Here is a 9,067-nt window from a genome sequence, read left to right on the forward strand (position 1 = left end):
CCTGGCCTGAGCGCCCAGTTCGGGCTTCCATGGTGGAGTAGGAGGTGAAGCCCCAGAGGGACACAGAGGTCTTTCAGTCTCAGCCTCTGTTTTGAAAAGAGAAGCCAGACTGAGAGAACACTGCTTTAGAAAGGGCTGGCCAGAGTCTCGGTCCAGACAAGGACTTGCAGGCCTCTGCAGCCCTGGGAGCTGGATTATGTCCCCAGGTAGCATCCTTCCAAGTTTGCATCTGAGTCTCTTTTTGGAGACAGGGTCTCGCTGTGCACTTCAGGGTGTCCTTAACTCACTTTGTTGCCCAGGCTGATCTCAAACTCTGGTGATCCTGCCTCAGCCCACCAAGTGCTGGGATTACAGGTGTGCGTCTGTGGGCCTGGCTAGAACTCAACCCAGCAGCACAGCGTGACTCAGGGTGCTCGAGGACCTCACAGGCACGTGCTGTGTGGTCCCACCATGATGTAAAATGCCTTGTTTTTCTGGGGTGAAAGGCTTTCAGGTGCAGGCACAGCCCCCGGCGAGCGGCCTCTCCTCTGTGTCACACTCCTCATGGGCCAGCGAAGGCACAGTCATGACTGATGTCACCCAAGGGGAAGCACAAGGAGTGAGGGCTTTGGGATGGTGGCTGGGTAGGCAATGAGCCAGGGAACCACATTAACTGGCCTGACAGGGGCAGCCATGTGTCACCAGACAGCGATTGGCCAGTCCAGCTGTTTGGATGCCCCTCGGGTGCCTCCTGGCCCCCTGCAGGAGTGCCATGTGGCCTTCAGCCCAAAGTGATTTTGCTGCTGTTTTTTGGCTTTTTTTTTTCCCCACAAGGTCTATTTATGGTCTTGAATTCACTATGTATCCCAGACTGGCCTAAGACTTACAGCAACCCTCCAGCCTCAGCCTCCCGAGTGCTGGGACTGAAGGTATGTGCCATTACGCCAGGCTTTCTTCCCAGAATGCTGAAGGGTCCCAGCAAGCGGCACAAGAGATCACTACAGGTTGGAAACTACACCTAGCAAGCCTTCCCTGAGCGACAGGCCCTGGGGCTGTCCACACGAGCTGGACAGCACGGCGGTTGCCCACAGTCACTAGTGTATGCCAGGGGCCAGGTACGGGGTCAGATTCTTTTCACTGGGACTGTTGTCTCCTCTGGAGGGCGGTTGGATAAGCTGCTGGTCCAGGGGCCTTGGGGAAGGAGCAGTACGAGGAGGATGCCACCCAAGACCACCAGGCCGGGTGGAGGCAGCATGGTGTGGTGCTCACTGTGCCTGGGCGCAGACGACAGAGGGTGAAAGGCTGTTGGCAGGGAATAAAGTGAAGTGGGCTCTTTATAGGGTTAGAAAGAAGGCAAGGGCACGGGCAGGAAGGAGGGGAGGGACGGGGAGGAAGAGGGGAGGGACGGGGCGGCAGATCTCAGTAAACATCAGTGGGTGAAGTCTCTGGGGGGCGAGTACCCCCGGTGGAGAAGTGTGAGGTGTCCTATGTGAACCTTTGGGTGTCTCCAATGTCAGGAGACCCACAAGGTCCCTCACACTGTGCAGGTCTCTTTGTACTGCCTGGGTTTGCAGAGCGCAGCCTGGGTGCTGAGCTGAGGCCCCGCTGAGGAAGGCGCCTCTCTGTGCAGACAGTGGGGCGCTGGGGGACCCTGTCCCTTATGCTTTTGCTCCCATTTCAGCCCCCAGAACTGCTCCACTTAGGACCCCGATGCCAGGCCCGGCAGGAGCAGTCACTGGCAGTATGTGAGTTCCACCTGAGTGCGGTGGTTTTTGTTCTGCTTTGGATCTAAAGTGGCCCCCCAAAAGCCTGGTGTGTAGGGGAAGGCGACTGGCTCACAGGGAGCTGCTCCCCTCAGAGGACTCCTGCACTGTAATGGAGGCAGCCAGCGGCACTGCAGGAGGGGACTCTGCTTGGCCCTGAGGCCTGACCCAGAGGGCTGTGCCTGTCCCCAGTGCCACCCTTCTCTCTGCTTCTTGATGAAGGGCTGAATCTTCTAGAAGCAGCCCTAGTGACAGGAAAGTGAGCAGGACCGTGTTGTCCCTGGGCAGGGTCTGGAGGTCCCCCACATGAGTGGGGACTCAACTGGTCGCCCCCCAGGGTAGGTTTATTGCCTTTCATCACAGAAAAGCATCTTGGGATGCACAGGGAGAGCCACAGGCAGCTTCGGGGAGCAGAAGCCCTTAGGAGGCCCCCAGGGGTGGCGTAGTGAGCGTCCTGGGCTTGGAGGGCCTGACTCCAGGCAGTGATCGAGGTTTGTCCTTGAGCTGTTATTTACCCAGTTTACTCAGTAGCAGGGCGCAAGCAAAACCTGGCTTTATCACAAGGTTAAACTGCAAACTGTTTGAAGTTTAGCAAGATGGTTCTCGATCAACTATCCTGTTCCCCAGCGGAGTGGTGGAGCGGGCAGGCTTGAGTGATGGGAGAGAAGCACGGTGGAACTCATGGGTTACTGTATCTTTAAGACTCTGGACTTAGCAGGTGGTGTGTGGTGGGGGATGGCTGAGGCTGAGGCAGGAGGATGGGTGCAAATTCAGGACCAGCCTGGGCTACAAAGTGAGCTCAAGGCCAGGCTGAACTGCATAGTGAGACCCTGTCTCAAAAAGACAAGAAAAAAAAAAAAGGAAAAGACTCCGGAATTAAGGAGCCTGGAAGAAGAATGGGCCAGGGGCTAAAAAAGGCACTGCAACCTTAGATAACTTTCTGTCCTGAAGCTGTAGTCTTCTTAAAGTACAATTTTGAATTTGTAATTTTCCTTGTGTCCTTTGTCCCGCTCTTTTTCCTATTTTACTTTAGTACAGCAGTAAAAGAAAAGTGTGGGAGAAAAAGTGGACTAAAAAAATTAGATCATGAGAGTTATCAAAACTGTGAAAACATTTTCTGTCAAAATTCGAAGGCCAAACGGGATAGATTCAGAGCGGGCGGAACCCAGGGTCTCAGAGTTCGTGGCCAGGCAGAGGGGAAGGAGGTTTCTGGCCCGAGCCAGGTGCGAGGCAGGGTGGGCTGAGGCGGGAGCTGGCACCATATCCCCAGGGACAGTGTCCCCATGTCACACAAGTTGGGGGTGGGGACACTCAGGGCCCAGGCAGGGGCTCCAGCCAAGTCAGGCCCTGGGCCCCCCACCCCTGACCCTTGCCGGGCCCCGTGTTGGGTTCCTGCATATGGAGTAGCTTTAGGGTGCCACCCATGCAGCCGCTTCCCTTTAAGATACAAACCCCATGGGGCCCTCTCTAATCTAGAGACCTCAAAGCTCAGTATGGGGACCCCTGTTGGCGGCGGTGATGTGGCCTCAGCACTGCTCCTCCCAGCACCCTCGCGTCTAAAGCAGGTCTCTCCCCTGCCTACTAGACCTTGGTCCTCAGCACGCCATGGGCTTTCGGGTACCCAGACGCTATGCCCAGTTCATGTGCCCAGGGTGTCCCTGTCTCCACCCGCTGCCCGCTGTGAGTCAGAGCCTGACAGAGGGCACTGGCGGTGAGACTTTCCACTGCCCGGGTGTGTTAGGAAGGTGGTTGGGTCCTGGGTGCTCTGCTGACCAGTGGGTCATGCTAAAAGTGCCGTGAGGAGCCAGGGCCTGGTCCTGGGTGGTTCACTGAGGTGTGACCTTTGGTTTTTTGAGACAGGGTCTCACTATGCAGTTCAGCCTGGCCTTGAACTCACTGGGACCCTCCTGCCTCAGCCTCCAAGTGCTGCGATTATAGGTGTGCTCCACCAGGCTTGGACAGTGTATTCTTGTCCCTGGCTCCTCCCCTCTCCCTGCTTCCTGGCTGTCCTGAGTTGAACACCTTCTTTTCTGCTGTTTCTGCTCTAGAGCTGGCTGCCCATGAACTGAGGCTGCGCCAGAATGAGCCTCTCCTTCTCTGAGTTGTGAGTGCCTGGGGTCATGTCCCTGCAGCAGGAAATTCGAGGACAGCCACAGCACCTGAACCCACGCCTCTGAGAAAGCCAGCAGCCAGGGCGCACACTGCAGCACACCCAGAAACTCCCGGAGTGCCCAGCACCAGGTGTCCCTCGAGGGGCCGGGCTGCCTGGGACAGGGAGGAGGAGGACTGTGTCTTCCTGCAGCCTGGCAGATGGTGGGGACATGGAGGTGGCCAATGGAAACAAAGACTGCATCCAGGAAGCCAGGAGTATCCTTGAGGACTTTGGGGAGAAGCAGGGTTTGGACCTGGGGGCTGAAAGGACTTCACACTTGTGACCACCGGCCACCGATATTTGTTAGCTTCTTCCTGTGTGCAGGCTCTGTGCTGGGCACCAGACAGTGGCACTGAGCTACCTGGATCATCCTGGGGGCCTCCAACCACTGTCCCTGCCCTCCAGGACCCTTGGGGCCCCCAAAGTCCCTGGGGAGCCGGACAGGTGGGGGCTGTTTGTGACAGTATCTCTGTGTGTGCACTGCTGAAGGCCCAGGCGCCGGTTGCCTGAGGTTAGCGTGGCTCTGAAAACGAAGGATGCATGCCTGGAACCCAAGGGGACCCGGCACCTTCTCTCTGGGTACAGATGGGGCCTGGGGCCTGGGAAGGCTCCCAGGTAGGAGACCTGGCTGTGGGGCTCTGCCTGGGACTCAGATAGGCAGAGACCAGAGCTGCCTCGAGCTCCTCCCCTGGGCCTGGCCCAGCTAGGAGTGGCTGCGAGCAGGAGGCCAAAGGAGAAGGGTCATCTCTGTCATCAGCACAAAGTGAGTGTGGAGCCAGAGAAGAGGGCAGGAGCTGAAGGTCCGGATCCACGCTCAGTGAGCCGCCCAGCTGGGGCATCATAGTGGGATAAGTGCTTCTCCACAGGACTCTGTGCACGGAGCGCAGCCCTGCAGGGGCTGCCCTGGTCCAGGCAGGGGGTGTCTTAATCAGCACCCCCTGGCGACAGTGCACAGGGTTCCTTCTTGCAGCCCAATGTTTCTTCATCCAACCGCTTGTTTTAGTTGCTCTGGTTGGAAAGACGCTGGGGCCTGGGTGGGGATCTTGTGATGTGCAAGGCTGGCAATTTTGCTGCCGGTTCTGGGCACCATGGCAGTCTGCGCTGGGCCACTTATCTCACAATTGTGCCAGCGACCGGGGAGCCCTCCTATCGGGACTGCACACCTGGGGTTTCCTCGATGTTGGGTGTGGGTGAAGAAACCTCCTACCTGCCTGGCTGCCCAGCCCAGGGCACCCCATCCCCACGCCCTCTGCCAAGGAAGCTGATGGCTGGGCAGGCGCGGTGTCCCCGTTCCCTGGGCAGGCTTGGTGCTGCTGCAGGGAGCCAGACTGGGCTCCGGAGAGAGGGCCGGGCCGCTGTGCCTGGACCGTGGTGCTTTCTTTTCCCAGCTCTGGAGCGTGGAGCCATTTCCACCTTCCTCTCAGAACTCCTGGGAAAAATTCACATTCCATGGGGTTTTTTGTTTCATTTTTGGGTTTTTTTTGATACTGGGGATTGAACTCACGACCTCGCACTTGCCAGGCAGGTGCTTATGCCACTGAGCTAAATCCCTGGCCCCTCCGCTTTCTTTTTTAATCTGGGAATTAGCATTTGTGTGTTTTTAAACTTTCTAGACAAAGATAAAAGGGATCTTACTTTATTTTATTTTTTTGATGGTAAGAAAACAAAATTTCATGAAAATGTTAATATTGACCCAATATGAAACAAAAATAGTCAAAACTATGCACGTGACATATTGCACAATGCTGGAACCCAGCAAGTGTCCTGTCATATGAGAATCATACTGTGCTAATCTACAAACTGTGCAGAAACAAATGGACTTTGTCAAAAAAAAGGGGGGGGGATTTAAACATCTACCTTTTCTTTGGTCTTGTGGATTGAACCTAGGACCTTCACAAGGAATTTTTTTTTTTTTGTACTGGGGATTGAACTCAGGACCTGGCGCTTGCCAAGCAGGTGCTGCATCACTGGACTAAATCCCTAGTCCGTGAACTCTTTCTGTTTGATTTTGAGACAGTCTTGCAAAGTCACTAACTTGTCCAGGCTGGCCTCAGACTTGTGGTCCTCCTGCTTCAGCCTCCTGAGGTGCTGGGATTACAGGCGTGCACCATCACAGCTGCCCGAGTCTTTGTTTTCAGCCCTGGCAGTTGTATCATCACCATTCCTTCACGGCCAGGTAAGCAGTTCCGAACCTGCCCACCATTTCCCTTGGCACTTATTTTTTCCATTTATGTATTTCGTTTTGTTTTGCTTTTTTGAGACAGGGTCTCACGACGTAGCTCAGGCTGGCCTTGAACTCATGGCAATCCTCCTGCCTCAGCCCCCCAAATGCTGGGGGTTGCAGGTATGCACCACCACAGCTGGCTTCTGTATCCTATTCTCCTTCTGGGACATTTCCTCCCTGAATTTCCTGTCCTGATGATCTGTCCTTGGCTGTGTGTGATCTGCTCTGCATTCTGTTCATCCTGTTCTTAGAGCAACCGTGCATGTTGTGAGTTAACTTTCTGCTTGGCTATTTTTTTTTTTATTTTAATGCTTTCCTATTATCATCATCATCACTGTTATTCTTTTTTTTTTGTCATTTTGAGGCAGGGTCTCGCTATTTAGTTCAGGCTGGCCTTGAGCTCACTTTATAGCCCAGGCTGGTCTCGAACTTGCAACGGCCTCCCGAATGCTGAGATTACAGGCATGAGCCACCATGCCTGGCATCACTGTTATTCTTTTGAGGCAGTTTCCCTATGCAGCCTAGGCTGGCCTGAAATCATGGTGACCCTCCTGCCTCAGCCTCCCAAGAGTGGGGATCACAGGCCTGTGCATCACATCTGGCTGTTTTCCTGCTGCTGAGTTGTTTGTATTCAGAATGCCTCCCCGACTCTCATGCTGTATTTAGTAAGCTGATTTCAAGCTGCTGGCCGCCTACAGCACTGCTCCTGTCTCAGGTACAATCAGAGACACGACCCTTCCCATGGTGCTCCTTCTCTGGGGTGCCGGCTGAACAAATGGGGGCCTGGATAGAAAGTCCTGCGCATGGTAAACCAGACCCCAGGGACTGGGGGGGGGGGGCAGGTGTGTCCTCAGGAGTGTGGCAAGGCCATCAATGCGTCCTCAAATTATAGCTGGCCACCAGGGAGTCCCCTGTGTCTCCCAGTGTGTCTGCCCTGTCTCCCAGCTACACGAGGTGGGGAGGGGGGTTGCGCAGCTTGGGAAGGGCGGATTTCAGAGCTCAGCAGATGGGACTGCGGCCAGTTCTGACCCCTGCAGCTGGGGGTAGGGAGGACATTCTGGTGACACTGTCCTGAGCTGTCCCCACCCTCGTCTCCATGGTGATAGGCAGAGAGGAAGCAGGGCCCTGACCAACATGTGGCCGCTACTTCCTCCCTGCCCCAGCGCTCTGGGCGCTGTGCGGAGGGTCAAGTGGCCCGTTTATCACAGTGGAAGCGACTCCAAGGAGACAGGATAGAAAACCAGGCCACAAGGTCGGCAAAGAACGCAGGGTTAATTAAAATGCAGAATGCATCGCTTCTCCCTGCAGCGGCCAGCAGGGCCCAGGAGACGCCACCCCTGCGGCCCACCTGCCTGACTGCAGCCTTGGATGCCAGCGCCCATCCCCACGGAAGAGTGGCTGTGCAGGGCTGTGCAGGGCGGCGGCGCTGAAATTCATCCCGGTGCTTCCTCCACGCGGCTGGAATCCTGGTCGGCTGTTTAAGAGCCCAATGTTTACTGGAGGGGAGACCTGCAGAGGTGCCTGGTGTGGGGAGGCTGCTGAGTGCCTGTGTTTGAATCTGTGGATAGCTGAGCCCCACCACCTCTGGGGTACACAGGAAAAGGCCTGGCCCAGGAGAAACAGCTTGTGGGGCAGATGAGCTGGCCACGCCCCACCAAACTCACTCCAGACTTTGGTTCTGTGACTTTCCCCTTTTCCTGAAATCTTTTTTTCTTTCCTTTTCTTTTTTTCTTCTTTTTTGAGACAGGGTCTTGCTATGCAGTTCAGCCTGGCCTTGAACTCACTGTAACCCAGGCTGGCCTCAAACTCACTGGGATCCTCCTGCCTCAGCCTGCTGAGATTACAGGCATGTGCCACCATGCCTGGCCCCTCAGTCCTTATAGACTGTTAGAAGAGCACAACAAAACCTGAAAACATGAGATCAGTCCTGAAGGAAAACTGAATGTCAGACCTACCTGGCACCACGTTTAAACAGCTCTGCCCAATAAATGTCCCTTTCCAGGTGACTGGCTTACACCGATGTAAACAAGCACTCCACCCCACCGTACCCCGCGCCCAGGCTCTGCTTCTGGGTGCAGCTTCTGGAGACCATGCATCCTGGGGTCCATCTGCCCATGGGGGCTCCTTTGATGACCCTTGGGAGTCCCCGCCACACACTGCCCTCTCCAGCCACATGTCCACCCACCACCTCTTCCCTGTCCCAGAGACTCTCCCTTCTGGTGCCCAGGACCGGGCCCACGGGCTGGGGGTGCAGCTGACTCTGGCACTGCTCCCGAGAGCGCTGGGTCTGGGAGGGTGACTGCCCTCCCCCTGCACCGCTCTGCCGAGGACCATAGTGGCTCTGGATGGTGACTACCAGCAGCTCTGCGGCCAGCGTCGTCCCTGCGAGGGTGCACAGAGCCAGCATGGGGGGCCAGATGCTCGAGGGAGCTGGGGTGCCAGGCAAGACACTGGAGCAAAGCTCCCTCGGATGGCAACAGGATGGTGCCCTAGTGCCAGGCTCAGGTGACCCCTGTGCTGCTCCCTGGGCTTCGGCAGTGTGATTTTCTCCTTGGGTCTTTGTGAGGGCCCTGAGGGGCAGACAGGGCAGGAAACATTGCCCCAGACTGCAGGGAGGACGCTGAGGCCCCCGCACAACTCAGGGAACAGTGACACAAGGCTGGAGCCTGGGCTTCTGACAGTAGCCATGGAGAAGTTAGCAGTTGAGCCCTGGCAACCCCTGTACCCCCGTTCTTTTTTTTTTTTCTCTTTTTCCTTTTTATCAGTACTAGGGATCGAACTCACAACTGCCTGTTTGCAAGGCAGGCGCTTATACTGCTGAGCTAAATCCCCAGCCCCTTCTTTTGTTTTTTTGAGACAGGGTCTCACTATATAGCTCAGCTGGTCTTCTACTCATGGGGGAGCCTCCTGCCTCAGCCTCCTAAGTGCTGGGATTACAGGCGTATGTGT

At 55.9% G+C, this 9,067-nt stretch overlaps 1 long non-coding RNA gene across 10 annotated transcripts; it reads left to right on the forward strand.

The window, feature by feature from the left end:
* The first annotated feature begins 4,632 nt into the window (after positions 1-4,632).
* Positions 4,633-8,132, forward strand: LOC134474140 (uncharacterized). 10 transcript variants are annotated; one of them, XR_010044772.1, is made up of 5 exons: positions 4,633-4,694; positions 5,912-6,070; positions 6,159-6,238; positions 6,626-6,833; positions 7,427-8,132. It is a non-coding gene; the product is annotated as an uncharacterized LOC134474140 (long non-coding RNA). The 10 variants fall into 10 exon arrangements; XR_010044775.1 differs by having other exon boundaries at positions 4,649-4,711; positions 5,971-6,070; positions 6,155-6,238; XR_010044769.1 differs by having other exon boundaries at positions 4,649-4,711; positions 5,971-6,070.
* The last annotated feature ends 935 nt before the right edge of the window (positions 8,133-9,067 follow it).

This window comes from Cavia porcellus, unplaced genomic scaffold (genome assembly GCF_034190915.1).
Source record: "Cavia porcellus strain 051 isolate PalLab524CR breed Dunkin Hartley unplaced genomic scaffold, mCavPor4.1 scaffold_31, whole genome shotgun sequence".
Classification (NCBI taxonomy): Eukaryota; Metazoa; Chordata; class Mammalia; order Rodentia; family Caviidae; genus Cavia; species Cavia porcellus.